This window comes from Vigna unguiculata, chromosome 4 (assembly GCF_004118075.2).
Source record: "Vigna unguiculata cultivar IT97K-499-35 chromosome 4, ASM411807v1, whole genome shotgun sequence".
Lineage (NCBI taxonomy): Eukaryota > Viridiplantae > Streptophyta > Magnoliopsida > Fabales > Fabaceae > Vigna > Vigna unguiculata.
The window spans coordinates 7,137,183-7,160,590 of NC_040282.1; the positions used below are offsets into that span (position 1 = coordinate 7,137,183).

At 32.6% G+C, this 23,408-nt stretch overlaps 2 non-coding genes across 2 annotated transcripts; both read left to right on the top strand.

Annotated features, from left to right (window-relative positions):
* Positions 1-980: 980 nt before the first annotated feature.
* Positions 981-1,073, top strand: LOC114182815. Its single transcript, XR_003604250.1, has one exon. It is a non-coding gene; the product is annotated as a small nucleolar RNA Z199 (small nucleolar RNA).
* Positions 1,074-1,187: 114 nt separating this feature from the next.
* Positions 1,188-1,262, top strand: LOC114182807. Its single transcript, XR_003604243.1, has one exon. It is a non-coding gene; the product is annotated as a small nucleolar RNA SNORD18 (small nucleolar RNA).
* Positions 1,263-23,408: the final 22,146 nt, after the last annotated feature.

A 23,408-nucleotide genomic window follows, 5' to 3' on the forward strand; every position in this document is an offset into this window, starting at 1 on the left:
TAGAATGACATGTGTTAATTTCACAAGTTCAAAGACAACAGAGTACTTATTCTTTAAAAATGTATGTTTATTTTAGTGAAGTCAGAATTTTATTTGTTGTTACCAAAATTAAAAAAAAAATCATCCGTAAAGTTTTTCAGACGTACTTAAAAATGACTTAATCATATATATATATATATATATATATATATATATATATATATATAAAATAGAGATATTATATAATATTATTTCTGATTTAAAAATAAAGAAATATTAAAAAAATAAAGAAAAAGAGAATTTTGTTCTCTCTAATATTATTAGACAAAATACAAAATAATAATAATAACAATAAAAAGAAGATATTATGGATAAAAAAAAATAAATCAAACAATATTTATGACAAATAATAACAACAAATGATAATATTTTAAATGAAAAAAACGAGTTTAGATTAAAGTGTGCATAGCACTGTCTTTAAAAGATAATATAAACAAAGATCTAAAACCACTTTTATATGAATTGTTTTATTCTTTGTATGTTATGTTTATATGCAGAAGGAAGAACACTAATAAATAATAATAATTATTATTATAACTAAAATAAAACATTAAATAATAATAAATCTAATTAAAATAAAACAGATGTGTGTAAGTTAAGAAAAATATATCTATAAACAACATCTATTCATAAAATTAACCACCCATAAAAATAGGATATTTTTATTTTTTTTTTAAATTATACTAACTATTTAAAAAAAAAAAAACCCTGCAAATTAAATAAGTTTTTGAATTGAATATACTAGTTATCCTTCTAACCAAATGCTGTTGCTCATTGCTTATAAATACGAAAAGCAAGGGCTTCACTCACAGCCTCTCACATTTGTGCCTCTTCCATCTGCTTGGGTTTCAGGTCACTCAGAGTATAAATTGATCCCAATTAGGGTTTTTATCTGTCTCCAATTTTTGGATTATTGTTTTTTTCACTATTTTCTTCTTTATAAATCATGTGATGAGAAATAAAAAAAAAAAAAAAACTGCAACAATATGATTGGATTCATTCCATGATTCCTTGTATTTAAGTCTCTGATGATTGATTTTCTCTTTCTCTACTTCTAGTTTTTGAAATAATATTTTTTTATGTCTGGTTGTTGATTTTGAATTTACATTTTCCCTTCTTATATTTATTCGATTAGATCTGAAAGCAAAGAGATATGATGATTTTTACATTGGTCCGTGTTTCTGAATCACCGTGACCGACGAATCTTACCAATTTCTGATCTCCAATCATAGTTAGAATCGTTGATTTATTATAATGGATTTGTTCTGTTTATTATAATTGCATTGACGGGAGATTTCTGATCTAGAGTCTCACACTTATTTAGAGGGCAAACGAACTGTGTTTGCATATTCTCAAGTAACCGTCATAAAACAATTCTCCGGCGTGACGGAGCCGCCCTACGAGGTGGCATCTCCGCCAGAGTAGTCTCATATTCCATAGCCTTGTGGAGCGGCGTCGCTGCCTTTACCATTTGGGACTGGCCATGAGACAAACATTCCTTCACTTTTCTTATGCTCCTATTTTTATTTATTAATCGTTTATTGTTATATTGTGTTAACAATATTATTCCTGAGCTATAATTTTTATTCTGTTTGTTTGCTTAAATTATATTTTGCATATAATTAGGGAGCCACACTTTTCGTTCTGTTTTTCTGCAATTCCGTTGTGTACGCTTCTCCGGCCTTAGTATTCTCTGAAATGTATTTCCTTTACTGTAGAATTCCAATGGTGAAACATACATCTCTATTACAGTAAAAGTTAGTTTTATCTCTGTATTAGCAACATTTCTATAGAATTACAGAAGATGGGATAAGACGAGTATTCAGAAGATAAAATAGAAACAATAGGTTTTGTTTTGTGATAGATGTGTCTTTGGTTTTCTATTGCCGGATGATATAGTTCTTATCTCTTGAGTAAAATACATTTTGTAACTTTGTAAGTTATCATCAAAATCTACTTACTGTTAAACTCATCTAATGGGGTTTTCTAGCACCTAATGCCAACCATCTCCACCCTTTTTATTATTACAGAATTATTATGAAACATGCTTACTTGAATTGAATGACTTAATGAATTCTAGTTCTAAGTGAACTATTTTTCTTACTTCTCCTATATAATTTGTTGGGAGACTATCAAATGCACTGATACCACTTGTTGATTGATCTATATTGATACCACTTGTTGATTGATCCAATACTTGATTATATCAATACCATTTTTTGAACAAATCTTGATAGATCAATTTCAAAAGAAATATATTAGAACAATAACATTCAAGTGATTTCAGATAAATCAGTATACGATCGTAGTAACATTTCATATTAGAGCAAACATGGTAACGTAGAGTAGGCTAGATAATCATGTTTTCTCCTATATTTTCTGTGCTTCTAATGCATCACTTATGTTGTTTCATGATTTTTGTTCGTTCTCCCCTTACTGTTACGTCTTACTTACTACTAATTTTTACTTAATTTCTCCCCATTTTATTATGTTTCATATCCATTTTTTCCCATCAATTAGGAAAAAGGTTGAGACTTAAGAATAGGAGATGAGAAACATATTCTGATGGAAGAGAGTTCTCATTGATAAATGTGAATTTACAGAATAAAACAAATACAGAATAAAACAAATATAGAATAAAACAAATTTGAAACTATAAGTGAGGGAAGGCTCGCACAAGTGAGAGCATGTGGTTTAATTTAATGCAAAGTGAAGAACATTACCGGTCCTAGATGACACATGTGTTATAATGTACTCTATTTTATAATAGAAAGTCTAATCAATTATTTTTTAATTTCATCATCTCAAACATGTCAATATTAGCACAAACAATATGAAAATATAACTCGTTGTTTAAGCAACTATTTAGAATTCCTGAAGCTCCCTATATAAGGCTTGTTGTAAAATCCGTTGTTGAACTTAATTTTTTAATTGTTCCAAAGTCGTATAAATTGAATTAATTAAATTCAATTTTTGGGACAAAGGATTGCGATCCTACATATGAATATGAGGAAGCATTTGGTGTGAATGTAAAGTCAAACATTTCTTATAAAATTTTGTTGATAGTTTTCTTTTTCTCAAAATAAAAATATTACGCTAAGCTATTTATACTAATATATAAACATCTATAATCATTACTTTAACCTCTTCATTATATGGCTTAAGTTTGTTCTAGAATCTGCAATGGCTATTGCTAGTTAATATGATTGCAATTCACAATAGCTTAAATCAAAGCTTCAACAACAACTACATGGTTTCGTTTCAATATTGGAGGTTCCTAAAAGGTGGTGGAGTGACATGATCTGCTGGTAGATCAGGGGGAGAGGATGAAATTACTAAGAAATTAATGTTTAAAGTTTTAAAGTGGCACTCCATACAAATGATTTTCATGGTGTAGTTAGCTTTGCATTGCATTGGCAATTGACTCAAATCTAAATTTTCGGTTTTAACCAAGGTTAATCTATATAAATATATTAGACATAATTTTAAATACATTTTGGGTATAATATATAATATATTAAATACATTTCAGATATAATGTATTAATAAATACTGTACATGCCTTGTGTGTGATGTACAGGTGCTTAAACTAGTAAAGATACAAGCAAAAGGTCATACACTACAACATACTCAGTATTAAGTTTAGTAATGACCATATATTGCATCTGTATTGCAAAATTTTGGTAGCTGTCATTCATAAACACGATTCAGTGCAATGAACTATCACAATACTGCTTTGCACGAAAAAGTACAGCACTTTAATCTAATTGTGTTTAATCAATACTTCCCTAACCACTTTTATCCTTATCAAGTGTCTTTCTCTTCAACCAATTGTGAGAAATTCAAGAGTAAAGTTCTCCCATTAAACAAAAGATATATAAGTTAGAAAAAAATAATAACAATAACAATAGGACAAAGATATGGATAAAAGAAGATTGATAAGTTAAATTTTATAATAAATAATAATAATAATAATATAAGGTAAAATTTTAAATAAAAAATAATTAAAGTATAGGCTAGGCACATAGAGCATTGTCTTAAGAGGCAAAACACCTTATTACACATGTCAAATAGAATATAATATGTACTCCTATACAACAACCCATAAGATCGGAGGATTTATAGATTTATCAACCTTACGAATATAAATGTAATATAGAATAGAAGATTGAAACACTTTATACAAGTTGTTTTGTTTGTTGTTTGTTAATATCATGCATATAGGTTGTATTATTGGTAGAAGAAAGTATATAATGGTAAATAGTAATAAATTTGATTAAAATAAAATAGTAAATAGTAATAAATTTGATTAAAATAAAATAAAGGTACTAATTTAAAAAACAATTATCCATAAACAACTTTTACCCATAAATTAACCATAAAAGTATAAGTAACAATATAATTTTTTTTAATTATATTAAATATTTCCAATAATCCTCCATATAATTTAAAAATAAAAAAAATATATTATCTTTTAAAACAATATATTATACTTCAACAATAAGGAACTTTAGTCTTATACACTTACACTCGAGAAAATGTGGAGACTAAATTGTTTTTGCTACATCCCCTCTTAATTGGTTTTAGTAAATAACACACAATATCGGTGTTTATTTTAGGTTCTAACCATTGGTTGCTCATTTGACCTTGTGCATGTATCTTATTTTCATGAGTGTGACTTAGAGACTTATCCATGTCTCATAATGGTGACCCCACCATCACACTCACTAACAACTTTGATATATTATCCATCAAACTCATTCTATGTGATCACCATTCATGTGAAAATTGATGTCGATTGTTGCAACTAATTTATGGGTTTTAGTCTCATTCTCCTCGATGACTTAAGTACTTGTTGATGCATTAACCCTTTAATAAGCGAATATGCAATATTTCTTTCTAACCTAACCAAGTTAATAGAAAAAAAATACTATGGATAATTAAGTTTCTAATAGATTTGGGTTTCAATTTCAAATGTCTTTTTTTTTTCTTTAATTTTTTTTCTAGAAACTTTAGGTATAACAACTTGGCTATCAGAATGCCTATATAGGCTTATTTAAATAATGGTAAACCATATAGAAATTTTTTAAGAAATTCTACCTAAGTAATAACAATTTTTAAACACAATAATCTCTCCTTCCATGACATTAGACCTCCACCCAAACTTCTACCTAAGTCGATCCATCACGACTTGCAACTAGGGTCAACTTGACTCAACGTTTAGTTGTAATTGGCTAGTATCTATCTTTGGTCTAGGCCAACCCATCTTGGATTATTTTGTCACGACCTTCAGAATGTGGTGATTTATCTCTATCTTCGACATCAGATGACTTGTGTAGACCTTTACTCTTTGACGACTTGTCTCGACCTTTGACACGAGTTGGCTCATTCCAGTCTTCAGGTATTACCAACTCATTCGACTTTTGACTCGGTCGACTTATCTTAACCTTTGACCCAATTTGGATTGGTCTATCTCGAACTTCAGCCTAAGTCATAAACAATATGTTTTAATTTATGTCATAAACTTAAGAGCAGTTTTAGCAGGAAAAAATATGTAATAAATGTTATCAAACAAAACAATTAAATTATCATCATGACATAAAAACATATTGATAAAAACATCATATTTAGAAGGAGAAGATGTTGAAGCATAACTTAATATAATAAAAGAATCAATAACTTTAAATATCACAAAAATTAAGCTTATTTTATTGAGTCAATTTTTTTTCCCAATAGAAAAAAAAATGCATCCGTACATTTTTCATTCAAGCTTACTTGAGAGAGTAACTTGATAATATCCATGAAGATATTATCCCTGACTTTTACAATCATAGGAGTATTAAAAAATAAAGAAAAAAAACTTTTTTTGCTTAAAAAATAAAAAATAATAAAAACAATAAAATGGGCATGTGGATAAAAAAAATTGATTAAGACAAACAATTTTTATAACAAACAATATCATTATAGGATAACATTTTAAACGAAGGAAAGATTAAAAAGAAACTAAGTTGTAACGCTATCCTTAAAAGAAAATGCCCTCATTGCAAAAAGAACAATGTGCATTCTTCTCTTATGATACAACTATCCAGTTAGATAAATCAAGTATAGCAGAAGATCTCTCTCAATATTTTAAAAGATATATAATATAGAAGATTGAAAAAAAAACTAATAAATAATAAAAAAATATAATTAAAATTAAATAATAAATATAAATAAACCAAATTAAAATAAAATTAAAATGATGAAGTTAAAAAGAATTCATCTACAAACATTTATCTACAAAATTAACGATCCATAAAAATAGGACTAATAATAGGAATTTTTTTTTTCATTTTTTAAAATTATGCTAAATATTTAAGAAAAAAACCTAACAAACTAAACATCTTAAGTTTTTAAATTGATAACAGTCATCCCTCTAACGAAATATTGTTGCTTATAAATACGCAAAGCAAGGGCTTCACTCACACCGTCCACCTGTGTTTAGCGATGAGAAAGAAAAAAAATCCGTTCCTACATATATTTTGCGAATAAAATCGTTATGATAATGGGGAATTTATTAGATCTTACTAAACTGAATAACCGATTAACATTCTATGTTGCAGATAACCATGATTGGTGTTACTGCGGAAGGTAATGCCAAGTAAGTTTTTGGCATTATGTGATTGATCAATGTGCATCAAATTTATAAGATAGTGAACTAAATAACCAAATCACATTTCATGTTAGCAGAAAATCATTACGGGTGTCCAAACAAAAGTCTGAAACAAAAAGCCGTTGTTTTTTACTCTTTGTCTATGTTTGAGACCTTTTGCACACCATATTTACTATGTTTGAAGCACTAAATTAAATGTCACACTACATTAAATGCAATCAACACTTCAAACAATATTCCTGGATAAAACATCCATAGTTTCAAACTATAAAGTCCTTAGTGAAGATCGTGATATCAAAGTTAGGGGTGGGCAAGGATTAGATTTTTAATGATCCACTCCATATCCATTTTAGATCCAAATAATTGTATTAAATTTTTGATCCAAATCCATTATTTTAGCAAAAGTAGTTTGAATTTTTTTAAAATTCAGATCCAAATGTTTGGATCAAGATTTAAATCCAATCCAAATATTTGGATCAAGTTCAAAATCCAGAATCTATTTTTTATAAAAGAAATTTAAATTGAATTTTTTTAAACTTTGTCATTAAGGCCTGGATAACCCGGATGGGCCAGACGACCCGGACGGGCCCGACGACCTGGATGACCCAGATGCACCCAACGACCCGAACGGGCTCGACGACCCAGACATGGCAGACGACCCGGACGGACCCGTCCAAACAGTCGGGCACACTCGAGTTGTGGGGCCTGTCTAGGTCGTAGGGTATGTCAAGGTCGTTAGGCCTGTCCAGGTCGTTGAGTCTGCCTGGGTCGTCAAGCATGTCCAGATCGTCAAGCTCGTTCAGGTCATAAGGCCCGTCTGGGTCATAGGGCACGTCCGTGTCGTCGTGCCATGCAGGTCGTAAGGCCCTTGTAGGTCGTCAGGCTTGTCCGGGTCTTCGGCGCGTCCGGGTCGTCTGAGTCATCAAGTCCATCCGGATCGTCGCGCCCACCAGGGACGTCCAGCTCGTTCGTGTCGTCATGCCCATTCTGATCGTAATGCCCGTGTAGGTCGTCAGGCTCGTCCGAGTGGCCGGGCCTGTCCAGGTGGTCGGGTCCGTCCGGGTTGTCGGGTCCGTCCGGGTTGTCGGGCCCGTCTATGTCGTACGCCCCATCCTAGTCTTTCGGCCCGTTCGGGTAGTCGGACCCGTCCGGGTCTTTGGGCCTACTTGACCTGTTCGGGTCTTTGGGCTGCTTGACCTGTTTTCGTCATTGGTTCTGCCTGGTTCGTTCGTGTCTTCGGGTCCGCCTAACTCATTCGAGTCTTCGAGCCCACCTTACCCGTTCGATTCTTCGAGCCCGCCTAACTCGTTCGGGTCACCGGGCCCGCTTGACCCATTCGGGTCTTCGGGCTTACCTGACCCGTTCGGTTCTTCGAGCCTGCTTGACCCATTCGGGTCATCGGGCCTGCTTGACCCGTTCGGGTCTTCGAACCCGCTTGGCCCGTTCGGCTCTTTGAACCTGCCTGACCCGTTCAGCTCTTCGGGCCCACCTGACTCGTTAGGTCATTGGGCCCGCCTGCCCCGTTCGGGTCATCGAGCTCACGCGAATTTTCGGGATTGTTGGGCCCGATCGACTCATTTAGTTTGTCGGGCCCGCCTAGCTCGTTCATATCTTTAGGCCCGCCCAACCTCTTATGGTCATCAAGCCTGCCCAATCCGTATAGGTCGTCGAGCAAAGCTCGTCCAAGTCTGAATTTAGCACAGTCTATCTCAACCTTTAGTCTAACCCAACTAAAAATTTAAATTGAAAATTTGGATTGGATTTGTTGGATTATCCATATTTAAAAATCTTGATTTATAAAATGGATATCCAATCCATAAAATATATAAAATGTAGATTAGATTGAAATACAGATCCATTAAATGGATTTTAAATGGATTGGATTTTTAATAAAATGGATTATAAATGGATTGGATGGGAGCAAAAGTAGATTGAATCAAGAAAATTAGATTTTTTGCCTACCCCTAATCAAAGTTAAAGCTACAAAGTTAAAAGACAACATATCTAGAATTGTTTAATTATTCTACAATATTGTTTTCACGGTCTTCATGATCTTCATTGATGATTTAAAATTGTAAGATACATTCATTCACTATGACATCAATGTAAATATCTAACAAAATATAAAATATTGAAAGTTTTTATTTTATATCAATGTAAATATATAAAAAATATACATCAAATCTATCAATATAGTGTGACCTTCATAAAGTTTCTGAACTTCTGAGTGAGTGAATTTCTAAGAGACACTACAAATGAACTTGAGGAACATAAAGCAAAGGAGCAAGTACTTATGTATTCCTATAAAAGCATGGTTAGAGCAAAGCAGAGAAGTTCCATGTATTCAATCGGAAGTAGCAAATAACAACCACATGCCACACAAATCCTAAACACTTTTGGAGGAAGGTGGGGTTTAATCTGATCTTCTAAGTTAAAATCTGTTTTAGCCATGTTTAAGGCAGCTCGACTCCGATGACTGTTCATGAATGTTAAGAAGTACACGTAAATTTGAAGTAGGCATTTCATTGACTAGGGATTTTAGGGACTCTGGGAAAGTGAACGAGTGGAAAGGCACAACATCATGTTAACATGTTAACCTCGGTTCTCCGATTACAAAGTTTTAAACAAAAGTCAAGATCCTAAATTAGAGATTTTTCGATTAAACATACCTTCATACTTTTCTTCTTGAAGAGGTAAAATAGAGTTGGAAGAACAAAAGTGAACTCTAAGGATAGAGTATAATGATACCCTAAGCCCTAAGTCCTAACTCCTAAGGTTTACTCAAATCAAACCCCTCAAACAAACGAAGAAGAAGAAAAACCTTTGAATAACATGAAAAGGAAAAAAAAAAGAAAAACAGAACAAATCGGAAGAGAGGTTCACAGGAGAGGGGTATTTGTGAAAGTGAAAACTAGGTTAAACATTCAAATGTTTCAAGCGCCTTTTAGTTTCCTATATCCAGCGTACACCAATGAAAAGAAATTAGAAAACATTATGAGAAGTACACGCATGATACCACTTCACTGGGTAAAAAGTGGGTATAAAAACCTAAGTCATTATCCTTAATACATGCCCTTCACTAATGTCCCCGATCAACTCATTTGAAGAGATGGACAAAAATAAGAGGTTAGAAAGTTATCCAATAGTATTTGGAAGTCTCCCACTCAATTTGTTGTGTGAAAGATCCAAAAAATGCAACGAGACAAATTTAGTGACCTGCAATGATCCCTTCAAATTGTTTAAACTAAGATCTAAAGCTTTAAGACGAGGCAAGTAACCAAATAATAATGGTCCAACAATACTAGTATTTTGAAGTGATGATCTTTCTAAGGATGAAAACAGTGAAAAATCAGGAAGCGACCCATTGCTAAATGGGTTGTGATTAAGATTCAACACCTCACAATCCTTTGCAGAACAAAATTGTAGTAAGTGATCACTAAGTTGATAAGATAATTTATTGGAACCCAGATACACACTAAAGGTAAATAATAAAATAATTTAATCAGTACAACGAGGATCAAAAAAGTGCGGAAGAGGAACCCAAATTGGAAAACCAATAAAAACCCAAATTTGATATGGGGAATTGGCCATGGTGGCGAGGGAAGGTCGCCGGCAGGCCTGTCATGGCGGAGCCAGAGTGAGGGATGCATGGAGAGAAGAGGAAGGGATTCCATTAAAATTGTTTTAGAAACATATCTTTGGAATCAAATAAGTTAGCCACAAAAGCTTCACTTCCAACCTATGAAGCCTGCCTATGAAGCCTGCATACAAATACAAATACGAATATGACACGAACACAAAGATACGATTAAATTGAAAAATATAGGATACGAGACATCACATATGTATATATTATTTTCAAACTTTCAACTAGTACAAAAATAAATCTAATTTATCTATCTAATATCTAAAAAAGTGAAAAGTAGTGATCATATATTATTTTTTTCTTATTTTTATAATCATAATAAAAATTTATGTAATAAATTTACAAGTTTAAAAATTCTTTTTAAAAATTATTAAATTTGTAATTATTAACTATTAGAATCGTTTCAAAATTATATTAAAGTCATAGTATTTTTCTAATTGAACACTTTATTAATATGTCTAGTATGATTGTTCATGAGTGTCGTTTTCCGATATGGACACGAGACTTGTCCAAACTTCATAGCTTCCGACCCAATTAATCAAACTAAGAGAAATTCATTTCCAATAACGATGATATCCGAATGAGCATATAGCAGAAATCATTTCGATCAGAAAAAAAAAATGAAAATTGATTATAGTAAAATGTGCTCCAGGCATAAAAACTTTAATCATCCTTACTTATAAAAGTCTCAAATTAAAAACGTCAATAATAATGAATAAAAACTATCCAAGGAGGAGCCACCATGTATGAATGATGAACCACAATAACAATTAAACTTACTATGCTTACACAATCTCTATATTATATGAATTCTGAATCATATAATATAATATATTTTATTAAAATAGCACTAAATTCATCTTATCTTTAATGTCTTAAGTCCCGTCCGCGCCATAAATCAAAGATATAATAAAATCAAAATGTTTATGCGAAATGAGCTTCTTGAATAACTTGACTTCACTGCCAGAATCAAATGAATAAAATGATAAAACATTGAAAGAAAGTGACAGCTCCAAGTTATTGAACTAATGAATATTGTTTTTTACATTATCAAGAAGACACGAACTAATGTCAAGATCCAAGAAAAAGCATAAATATGTATCAGACAAAAATCCTCATAAAGAAACCCCGGAGAATCCTGAGCTCAGAGACACTATAGCTGCCTGATAATCGGCAGACACATCAAGTCTAATAAAAATTTAAACTGAATATTGATAATAATAAATAAAAGAAATAAAGTTACTGACAAATTATTCTATTTCTTTGAGTCGCATTCTTTATAGGATAACGATACAATGTCTCAGTTATTTGATCCCAATCTTACCTGTTTACGTGACATCCATTATTTTAATATTTTTAAATGAAAGAAGAGCAGTGACGCGTGAGAGAAGCTCGAGTGAATGTTGAGGTTTAAACTAAAGACGAGAGTGCGGTTTAGGGAAAAGCGACAGTGCTCTTTTGGGAAAGAATAACAGAGGTGGATCGCTGTTATAGCTTCGTGGACAATTGGAAGCCCTAATTTTAGTGTTCTTCTTCTGCAAAATATATTTCTTTTTGCAGGTTGTAAGTTTAATGGATATAACATTTTTTGGTGGATAAGACACTCTCCACATTGAAGTCCGATGACATTGACAAACACATTCTAAGCTTTGTGGTTGTTGTTTGTCAATGACATTTGATGTTTTTTGCAATGAACAAAAAACCAGAATTATGTATTTGGTGCAAGAATTGCATTTCTTGGATTCAATATTTGTGTTGTTCATCAACATTTTTTGAACAGAAAACATCTTAGTGCAGAAAGGCATATTGTGCATTTTTTGAAGTTATTGGCTTGCAAAAGTGTGTTGTTTATGAACAATTTTTTAAGAGATGTTAGTGCAAAATAGGATATTCCAATTTTACCATACTCATTACTAGGAACAATGAACTTCTAACATTTCTGAACTTAATTGGAACTAATTGGAATTGAAGATTGAATTAAAAACCAACTTCTTTTCTGGTTCGAGAATGAAGTGTCCTTCTGTAATTCCATAAGTGTCTTTTTACGCTGAACTTTTTGTACAGACAGTACTGTAACTGCTTTTCAAGTGTATTATTACATAATTTCTGGTTTGGACACAATCCAAAGGCCATACAAATATTTCGATCACTATGAATCATCACCACACATCTCAAACAAGTCATTGGAATTGAACATTGAAATATAAACCAACATTTCTGGTTCGAGAATCAAGTGTCCTTTTATGATTCCATAAGTGTCTTTTTACATTGAACTTTTTGTACAAGCAGTACTGTAACTGTTTTTCACGTGTATTTTCACATGAAATCTGGTTTGGACACAAACAAAAGGCCATCCAAATAATTCCATCTCCATGAATCATCACCAAACAACTTAAATAACTAATTGGAATTGAAGATTGAATATAAAACCAACTTTTTTGGTACAAGAATAAAGTGTCCTTTTCTGATTCCATAAGGGTCTTTTTACACTCAACTTTTTGCACAGACACTACTGGAACTGCTTTTCAAAGGCATTTTTGCATGAAATTTGGTTTGGACACAATCCAAAGGGCATCCAAATTATTCCATCTCCATGAATCATCACCAAACAACTTAAATAACTAATTGGAACTGAAGATTGAATTAAAAACCAACTTTTTTGATACAAGAATAAAATGTCTTTTTCTGATTCCATAAGTGTCTTTTTACACTCAAGTTTTTGCACAGGCACTACTGGAACTGCTTTTCAAGGGTATTTTTGCATGAAATTTGGTTTGGACACAATCCAAAGGGCATCCAAATAATTCCATCTCCATGAATCATCACCAAACAACTGAAATAACTAATTGGAACTGAAGATTGAATTAAAAACCAACTTTTCTGATACAAGAATAAAGTGTCTTTTTTTGATTCCATAAGTGTCTTTTTACACTCAACTTTTTGCACAAGCACTACCGGAACTACTTTTCAAGGGTATTTTTGCATGAAATCTGATTTGGACACAATCAAAAGGCCATCCAAATAATTCCATCTCCATGAATCATCACCAAACAACTGAAATAACTAATTGGAATTGAAGATTGAATTAAAAACCAACTTTTCTGATACAAGAATAAAGTGTCCTTTTCCGATTCCATAAGTGTCTTTTTACACTCAACTTTTTGCACAGGCACTACTGGAATTGCTTTTCAAGGGTATTTTTGCATGAAATCTGGTTTGGACACAATCCAAAGGGCATCCAAATAATTCAATCTCCATGAATCATCACCAAACAACTTAAATAACTAATTGGAATTGAAAATTAAATTAAAAACCAACTTTTCTGGTTCCAGAATCAAGTGTCCTTTTATGATTCCATAAGTGTCTTTTTACATTGAACTTTTTGTACAGGCACTACTGCAACTACTTTTCAAGTGTATTATTACATAATTTGTGTTTTAGATACAATCCAAAGGCCATCCAAATAATTCCATTACCATGAATCATCACCACACAACTTAAATAACTAATTGCAATTGAAGATTGAATTAAAAACCAACTTTTCTGGTTCGATAATCAAGTGTCCTTTTCTAATTCCATAAGTGTCTTTTTACATTGTACTTTTTGTACAGGCAGTACTGGAAGTTTTTTTCGAGTGTATTATTACATAATTTATGGTTTGGATACAATCCAAAGGCCATCCAAATAATTTCATAACCATCAATCATCACCACACAACTTAAACAAGTTATTGGAACTGAAGATTGAAAATAAAAACCAATTTTTCTGGTACGATAATGAAGTCTACTTTTCTAATTCCATAATTGTCTTTTTATACTCAACATTTTGTACAGGCAGTACTGGAACACCTTTTGAAGTTTACTAATACAATCAAAAGTAGCACAATTGCCTTCCCAAAATTAAGTATATTGATGGTTAGATTACCATCAAATCATGAATATATCTGTCAATGTACAAACTACATATTAACTCTAACAAATGATTCAACAATATATACAATTGTGCCAACATAAGTGACTTTTTCAATCACACTTTTACTTCTAACACTGCATAACACATTACAAGTTAAATAACATATTCCAATGTATCAGTTCCTATTTCATCCAAGTTTCCAAAATACATATACAATGACTACATTCATTATCCTTCGTCTACCTCAATCTAACTATCCCTATCTAAAATTATCTCAAAAATCCTGTTATGGCATTCTAACTTCTACATTTACAACAATTATTTCTTCAACAGTAGATCGTAGTGCTGAATAATTTTATCGCGTTGGACATTCAACCAATAACCTATCGGCCAAATCTTCGTTGTGTGAATGGCCTTTAATCAACCAACAACTACGCCAACAAGAGTGCGCCCAAGTAATGCACCGAACGATACCCACCACTTTCCGCGGAATTCGCTATCCGCTTCCATGCGACCCACAACACCAACCTTTATGGAAGGATAGCCTTTTGGGGAAGAAAAAACTCTTGCAATACAAATGCCTCTACGCTTGTGTGACCTGCTCGAAGAAGAAAGAAGAAACTTGTGGGGAAGAAACGAGGGAAAACAAATCAATGCACTGTGTTTTTTTAAAATGTTTCTCCAATTCACCGCGCGTGCACATGACGCAAACTCACTTGGGACGCTGCCTCCAATTACCGTTTCATTTAAAATTATTAAAATAATGGATGCCACGTAGGCGAGTAAGATTGGGGTCAAATAACTGGGGCATTGTGTCATTATCCTTCTTTATACCTCTTTCAATATCTTTGATGGAGGGGAGGGGACGAGCCACTTTAAAATACTCTTCGTAGCTTTACCCGGGGCACTTTAAAATAACTCACTTTATAATATTTTTCGTAGCTTCACATAGGGCTTCCAGTGTTGCCATAGCATCTCCTCTCCGTGAAAAAGCAATCGCGCGTATGGCGTAAACCTTTACGAGATCCATCAATTTCGACATTAATTCTCTTCTGCGCATGTCATCGTCTTCAGCTTCTTTCTCAAGGAACTGAGGGGGAGGCGGGAGGAGAGGGACACTAACCATCGACTTTAAAATATTGTTCCTAGCTTCACCTAGGGCTTTCAGTGCCGTCATAACATTTCCTCTCCGTGAAAAAGAAGCCACGCGTAGAGTGTAAACCCTCACGAGATCTATCAATTTCGACTCTAATCCTCTCCTGCGCAAGTCATCGTCTTTAGTCTCTTCACACCGCTCTTTCGCGAGGAATTGAGAAGGAGGCGGGAGGAGTGGGGCACTAACAACCGACTTTAAAATATCTGACTTTAAGATATTGTTCCTAGCTTCATGCAAGGCTTCCAGTGCCGCCGCAACATTTCCTCTTCGTGCAAAAGAAGCCCCGCGTAGGGCGTAGACCCTCCCGAGATCCATCAATTTCGACTCTAATTCTTTTTCGCGTAAGTCATCGTCTCCCACTTCTTCCTCCAAGGTTCCTACAACTCTTTCGATATCTCCGACAGCGGGGGACTGAGGGGGAGGGGAAGAGGAAAGGAGATGGGCACTAACCATCGACTTTAAAATATTGATCCTAGCTTCATGCAAGGCTTTCCGTGCCACCACACTATCTCCCCTCCGTGCAAAAGTAGCCCCGCACAGGGTGTGGACTTTCTGTTTCTCCGATTGCGAGAAACGGAGAGAGGGGAGGGGAGGAGGAGGGATAGGACCAGGAACAATCCTCAACTTTACATTCGGTTGTTCGTAGCTTTTGGAGAACTTTCCGTGTTACATCAATCTTGATTTCTATTTGGCACAAGTATTTTAAAGAAATTAAATCTGTCGTTTTATTTTGTGTTTTTTTTTTCAAATTTGTTTTGTAAATCCTATATGTTGTGGCTCAAATACTAAGTTTCTTTGAACTTATATTTTCTAAAGTCTTAGTTTGTGAAATACTCTAGTTTCTATTTTTTTTCTGATCTATATGAAACATTTTTGAGCTGTGTATTCATAATTGCTTTATTTATTTTTATTTCTGTTATATATATTTTTTATATAGCATCTTAAATATTATTTTATACGGTTCATATTTTGAAACAATTACTATGTTAAATCCCTTGAATGTACATGTCTTAAATTATGTTATCATGACTTTCATGCTCTCTGTTCTGGTTTTGTTATAATATTGAGTATTAAAAGTGTTGCTTAGTACCTTGAATATTATTTTATTTTGTTCTTATTTCAGAAATCATTTGCAAGCTTGATCAAATATGCCATAAATATGATGAATTGCCGGAGAAAAAATATACATCTGCCATAAATAAATATGATCGAAAACAAAGGTTCAAAATGAGATCTATCTTACATTACATAAGTTCACCACAAAGTTTTGAATCAAAATTTACAAATAGTGGTTTGTTCATTATAATGTAAAAGATTTATAAATGTGACATGAATTTATTTTTTTATTTGCAAATCTACATAGTTAATTTATTCATCATCTAAGAGTTTAATTATTTTTTCAAAAAATATCACTGGTGGAGGAAGAAAAAAGATGAAAGATCGCAATACATGAGTTGCTTAACCTCCAGGATTCCATACTTAGACTCTAACACCTTTTTCCACACACCTTGGTTGTCCACACCTAGTATCCATTTCCATTCTACTAGAAGGGATTTGTTAAAGTTCTCTATATCTTTTATACCATACCCCCTCCTTCCTTTTATTTGCATAGAGTTTCCCATTTAATCTAAGCTATCTTTCTATCCTCAGTCCCTCAGCCCCAGAGAAAGTTCCTTTGTACCTTTTTAAGCTCTTACATACACTTTTGGAAGCTTTGAAGAAGGCTAAATATAATAAAGGAAGTGGTGAAATTACAAATTTGATTAGGTGTACACGACCAGTGAAGGAGACCAACCTACCTTTCCAATTAGATAATTTATTTCTAACTTTGTCTACCATTTCTTACCAAAATTGTATTCTTCTTGGATAATCTTGCATATCCTCTTCGATAACATTTGAAATCTCCTCAACTTGGTCTAACCCATTTGTTGTCTCAGTCTCTTTTGGTGCATCACTTATACTACCATGGAAATCATGATCTATATCATTTTTTTCTATTTTCACCATGTTTGCTCCAACATAAATAACTTTTATCAATTCCGTTGCATACTAAATGCTCTTCCAACTCATCTGCGTTGACTACCCTTGAATGACAACACTTCAAGCAAGGACAAATGATTCTATTAGGGTTTTTTGCATGCTCAACTGCAAATCTTTGAAACTCTTTCACCCCATCCTTGTATTCTTTTGATAATCGACTGGCAAACATCCATTTTCGGTCCATATTTTCTTGATCTATCATGTTAGTTACTAATATTAGCTATATAGAGATGCTAAGATACAACATAATAATAAAAAAGAAAATTCCTGATCTAATACTGCAGAGGGCACCGCACAGAAGCGTTGATGAAACGCACCGCACACAAAGTGCAAGACTGTTGACGTTGAAAAGCACGACTGCGGTGGAAACGAACGAAGGCGTTGATGAAGAAGGGAGAGCATCGCACACAAAACGAACACAGACGAAACTGAATGGGCACAGCAGAAATACAATGGCACTGATGAAGAAGGATGGGCACCGCAGAAACGAAGACGCGCTGATGAAGAAGTTACTGCGAGGGTGTCGCGAAACGAACGAAGGCATTGATGAAGAAGGGAGAGCACCACACACAAAACGAACGCAGATGAAAATGAATGGGCACAACAGAAATACAATGGCACTAATGAAGAAGGGAGGGCACCGCAGAAACAAAGACGCGCTGACAAAGAAGGTACTGCGAGGGCGTCGCAAATCACAAACGGAAGGAAAGAAAGAGTGGTGTTGAAATGAGTAGGCACTAGAAAAGGAGGAAATGTGAGGGCGTGAATTTTCTTTTAATTAATAAAAGGATCAGAACAATAGATAACGCTTGTTCAATTACATGCTCTATATTTGTATCTCAATACATTGCACTTATTTTTATGAGCGCTCTCTTTTGATTTATTAAAATTAAAAAAAATAAAGAAATAAAATATAGACGGCGCTTATATAGAACACATGCTTATTTGTTCATTTTCTGGATTTCACCATGAATCGTCTGGCGGTCGAGGGATGACCCGCCAAGCGACGCATATCGCACAACCCAGTTGATGCAGGTGAGCAGGCAAATGCTTAGAGACGGAGTGGGGATATCTCTGGGATTTTATTTCTAGTCACTATGTTGTCCAAGGATTTACGTGTAATAATTTTTAGACACTTTTGATAGTAATATGAATGATGCGACTCATATTTTTATTAATTATAATGGCGCGTTAGTTATCTAAATTTAAATTTTCCCGTGTTTTTGGGAATTGATGATTTAATAAATGAGGTTGTTATTTTATTTAAATCCTTATTTATTTTAATAAGTAATTTCCGACTAGGACGTTACAATAACACTAGTATTCACAACTGAAAATAAAAGATGAAAAAAAAGATAATAGACAAATAATGTAATTTTATTAAAAAAAGAAATAAAAAGGTTGAGAGTTTTGGGATGTGTTCTTTAGAAAACATTGAGCTTCTTTCATAACATGAAAAGTAACGTCCAAGGTAAGTCTTTTCCAATCAAGCTAAGTTCCTACCAATGTGGGACTTATCTTTCTCACATTCTTCCACTTGAAGATTTTGATGAAATTGATCAAATCTTTGCATCATGCTTTATTCTTTACTATTATGTTGCTTATTCTTCTTATAGGACGTAGTAGGATCGAATCCACGTAAACTTATCAATAACTGGATTTATCATAACATCTGTTAGGTTTTCATTGGTATGAATCTTTTGCATATCTACGCTCCCCTCCTCTACTACTTCTCGAACAAAGTGATAATACAAACCTATGTGTTTTGTTCTAGAATGAAAGACAGGATTCCCTGCAATGTACAATGCACTCAAACTGTGACAATATACAACAAGCTCTTGTTGCTTATGTGCAAGTTTCTCCATCTTGGATGAAATAAGAGTTCATTCTGGATAGCATGGCTTGGGCTGGCGATCTTGGATCTATTCTAAGTCTCCTAGTGGTGGGATGGTAAAGGGCAATGTCTGGTTCTGGCCAATAGATGTCTTTGCTTCGTCCCCCTTCTTGTTGGTTGGCACAAGCCCTTGTAGTAGTCAATCTTTCCTCCTCGATAGGTTAGAAGCTTCCGAGTGGGATCCACCGGACGAAAGGGGAAGTACGGGGCATACATAAAGATCAAATCAAAGAAGTTATAAATCCTATATACTAAACTAACCAATAAACAGAAAAAGATGAACCATTTCATAATAGAAAGAGCCCGTTGTAACTTGGGCCTTGTTAGATAGAAGCAAAAGAGACGCACTTGTATACCTAAAGGAAAAAAGTAGTGGAAGAAAATAGAAAGCAAGAAGAGGAAAAGGCATGACCAGAAGAATTGTGTAAAATAAGTGAATTTATCTAGTTGAGGCATGATTGATTAAGAAAGAATGATTCTCTCCAAAAAGAAAGAGAGTCCCTTCATGTAGGAGTAGTGAGTGATATATGGTTGGTTGTTAACCAACAGAAAGGAAGGATGCATGGGACTAGCGGGCATTCCAACGGAGTGACTTTCATTCCGAGAAAACTTCGTTCGAATTGCATGTGTTGTGTTAAGCATATTATAAAATCTATCTCAAGCTTGGACAATTGTGTTGACCATGCACTCTCGCGTCATGTAATGTCGTATGATAGAGGTGGTGTGGTGATTTACCTCAATGCTAATGGTTATACCCAAGGTTCAACTGACCCACTTCATTCGCTTGGCATAATCATTTCCTATGAACACAAATCCACTTAAAATATGTTTATAAGTGTAAAACCAATCCCGGTTTGAGGTTAGGTACCAAGTTTCTCTCAAATCCACTATCCACCTATCATATAGTTGTTTTCCACCATTAGAGTTATTTATTACTTCTGTACCAGAATATCTTTGTCCTTTAAGGTACTTGCAACATAACCTTGTGAGATTGAGTTCTTTCCTCCATTCTTCCTATGCCAATAATCTTTTTTGGCATGCCCCATCTTGCTACAATGGTAGCATTTGAGATACTTCTTACTTTCAGGCTTTGATCTATCATGAGTTTGACTCCCACTAGATCCACATTCTATTGATCTATCTCTAATCATTGTCAAATCCTCTACTTGCTTTGAACTTTTTTCCATATCTACGATGTTCTTCTGCTTGGAATCTTCTTCAAGAATACCTCCAACAACATCCTCAAAGTGTAAGTGTCCATCAATGTTGTAATTTATAATGTTGATGATAAGTTGATCATGCAAATCATGTAAACTTTATAGCAGAAGCTCTACAAGTTCATTTTCAACTATGTTGAAATCTGCTACTGAAAGTTGGACAAACAATATATTCAAATTGTTGACTCACTCATTCGAAGAATATAAAGTTTTTACTTCAAGAATATTCTCGTGTGAAGTTACTTAACCTCGCACAATTTGATTAGAGTATCATTAATCTCCCTCGCTATAGTCTTTTTTGCAATGTTGGATAAAACCACATTTGTCAATGCTAACCACAAATATGCAAGAGGAATGAAAAGGAAGAGACTTTTTAGACGTGTTCCTAAGGAAACATTGGACTCCTTTTATCACATGGAAAGTAAGTCTCAAGTAAGTTTCCATTTGTGTGGAACTTCTCAAGGTAAGTGCCAACCAAGTAAGACTTTTCAAGGTAAGTTTCCACAAATTTGGTATTTCTCTTTTTCACATTCTCCTACTTGAAAATTTTGATGAAATTTATCAAATTTTTATACCATGTTCTTTGTTGTCATATTGCTTATTCTTCCAATATGTCACAAAGGATTAAATTCACATAAATTTGTCAATAATCGAATTTGTTATAATATCTGTCAGGTATTCATTGGTGCGAATATTATGTCTATCCATATTCTCATCCTCTACTATTTCTCGAATAAAGCGATAATGCAAACCTTTATACTTTATTCTAGAAAAAAAAAAGATAAAATTTCTTATAATATGCAAAACACTCTAATTCTCACTCTTCTTACTACTTGTGTTGAAGTTCTTCTATCGAGTCCAAAATACTCTTTCTCGTGTAAGAAGAAAACTAATTAGAATTTAAGTATTTAATTTTAATAAGAGGTAAAATTGAATTATTAAATGTTATGTGGTGCCAAAATAAAAGTACAAAAAGATATGAAAAATTGTAGTATGACAGCAACTTTTCTCTTACTGCCATTTGACGCCGGCTTTATTTTGTTTAATATATAAAAGTAAATATAAATGAATTTTTGAAATAAAATAATATTATTTATAAGTGTCAAATTGAAAGTATGATAAAAACATAGTGTCAAATACCGGGATCCAAAAGAAACAGCCTTCTCTTTCCAATGTTCCATTGACAACCTCAAGATAAATTTGTCCATAAATATTTATTATAATTAAGAAAAAGGTTAAAAGTACTTTTTTAACTCTCAAATGAACTAAAGTAAGAGGGTTTCATGAGGATATTTTGTGTGGAGTTATGCATTCTAAAGTGACATTCATGAGGATATTTTGTGAGGAAGGTCTTTGAGTCGTTATTATAAATAAATAAGAAAGATAAAGAGATATATTTATCACTTTGGTGTTTTTAAGGCAGAATAATATTTCACTATCATCAATTGATATGAGCAGTTGATGTATTTATTGGGAAGGGGTCCATAATCATTCTATCTAAACATAGAATTATCACATTAAATGCAAAATAAATTATAATTGGATACACACAAGACAACTATGGAATAAAATTTATTTTTGTAGGGAAGAATACTGACAAGTACCGGTTAAGAAAATTAATGTAAATTCATTTCATTATTTTTATATTAAAAACCGAAAGAATTAATTATATTAATTAAAATAATATAAATATAAATATAAATTTCTTTCAAAATTTTTAAATAATAATTCTATAATATAAAATAAGTATTTTGAAAAATTAATAAATCACAAATTGATGTTTTAATTTATTTTTTATTTTTTATTTTTTATTTCTGTTAATTTAAATTTTTTATATTTAATTATTTTTTAATTTTTAATGATATTAAAATATATTTATTTTATTATTTAATTATTTTTTAAATTTTATCTAATGAATATTAAATAAAATATTAATAAAATTGTATAATATTTGTGTATATTTTTATCCTTTAAATAAAATAAAGTTATATCAATAATTATTAGATCGATTTTATTTAGCATCACAATTTAATTATAATTTTTTGTAAAATTTAATACATATTAATTGTTTTTAATTAATTTCTAAAAACAGTCAGGACATTTTTGTATATTATCACAAAAGCTTGTTTTGTAATCTAAAAAATTTTAACTTTTTACAAATGAATCCCAAATTTATTTTAGACCTGCAAAATTATGTTTGTACATGAGTAAAAGGTATTAATTATAGTAAATAACCACATTTACTAATTAAAAGGTAATATGGTAGTATAATAAGAGTAAATTATGTATTTCCTTGCATTCTTTTTGAGAAACAACCATTTTTTATTAAATAAATAAAAGAATCATTAGATGACAACTCATAAAATGATAACCTTTTCAAACTGAAGCATTCAATGCAGCACTTTCAACTTGATCAAAGGTATTCAAAAGAATATCAGAAGCTCTATCACTTAAAATTTGTATAATAAGTGAAACATCACAATTTAATTTTGAAATGACTCATCATATTTAGCAACTTTTCATTTGAAAGGATCTCATTCATTTCCATGCTGACTCAAATTCCATAATTATTTATTTAGCGCAATGTTATAAAATTAAAAATTAGAAATTAATTGTTTGCAGATATATATTTTTTATTTATCAAATATTATTTTCACGCTGCATCAAACTACTAAGGACCTTTGTGTACCATACTGACTTGATTATTCACAATAAATAAGTGACCATCCACCGAGATCTCATCATAATTATACAAAAATATATATTAAATATTAAATTAAATTGAGGCAGCGGACTCCACCAACATCAATGAATTTGAATTTTATGTTGGGTTATCGGTAATTTTATCAAGG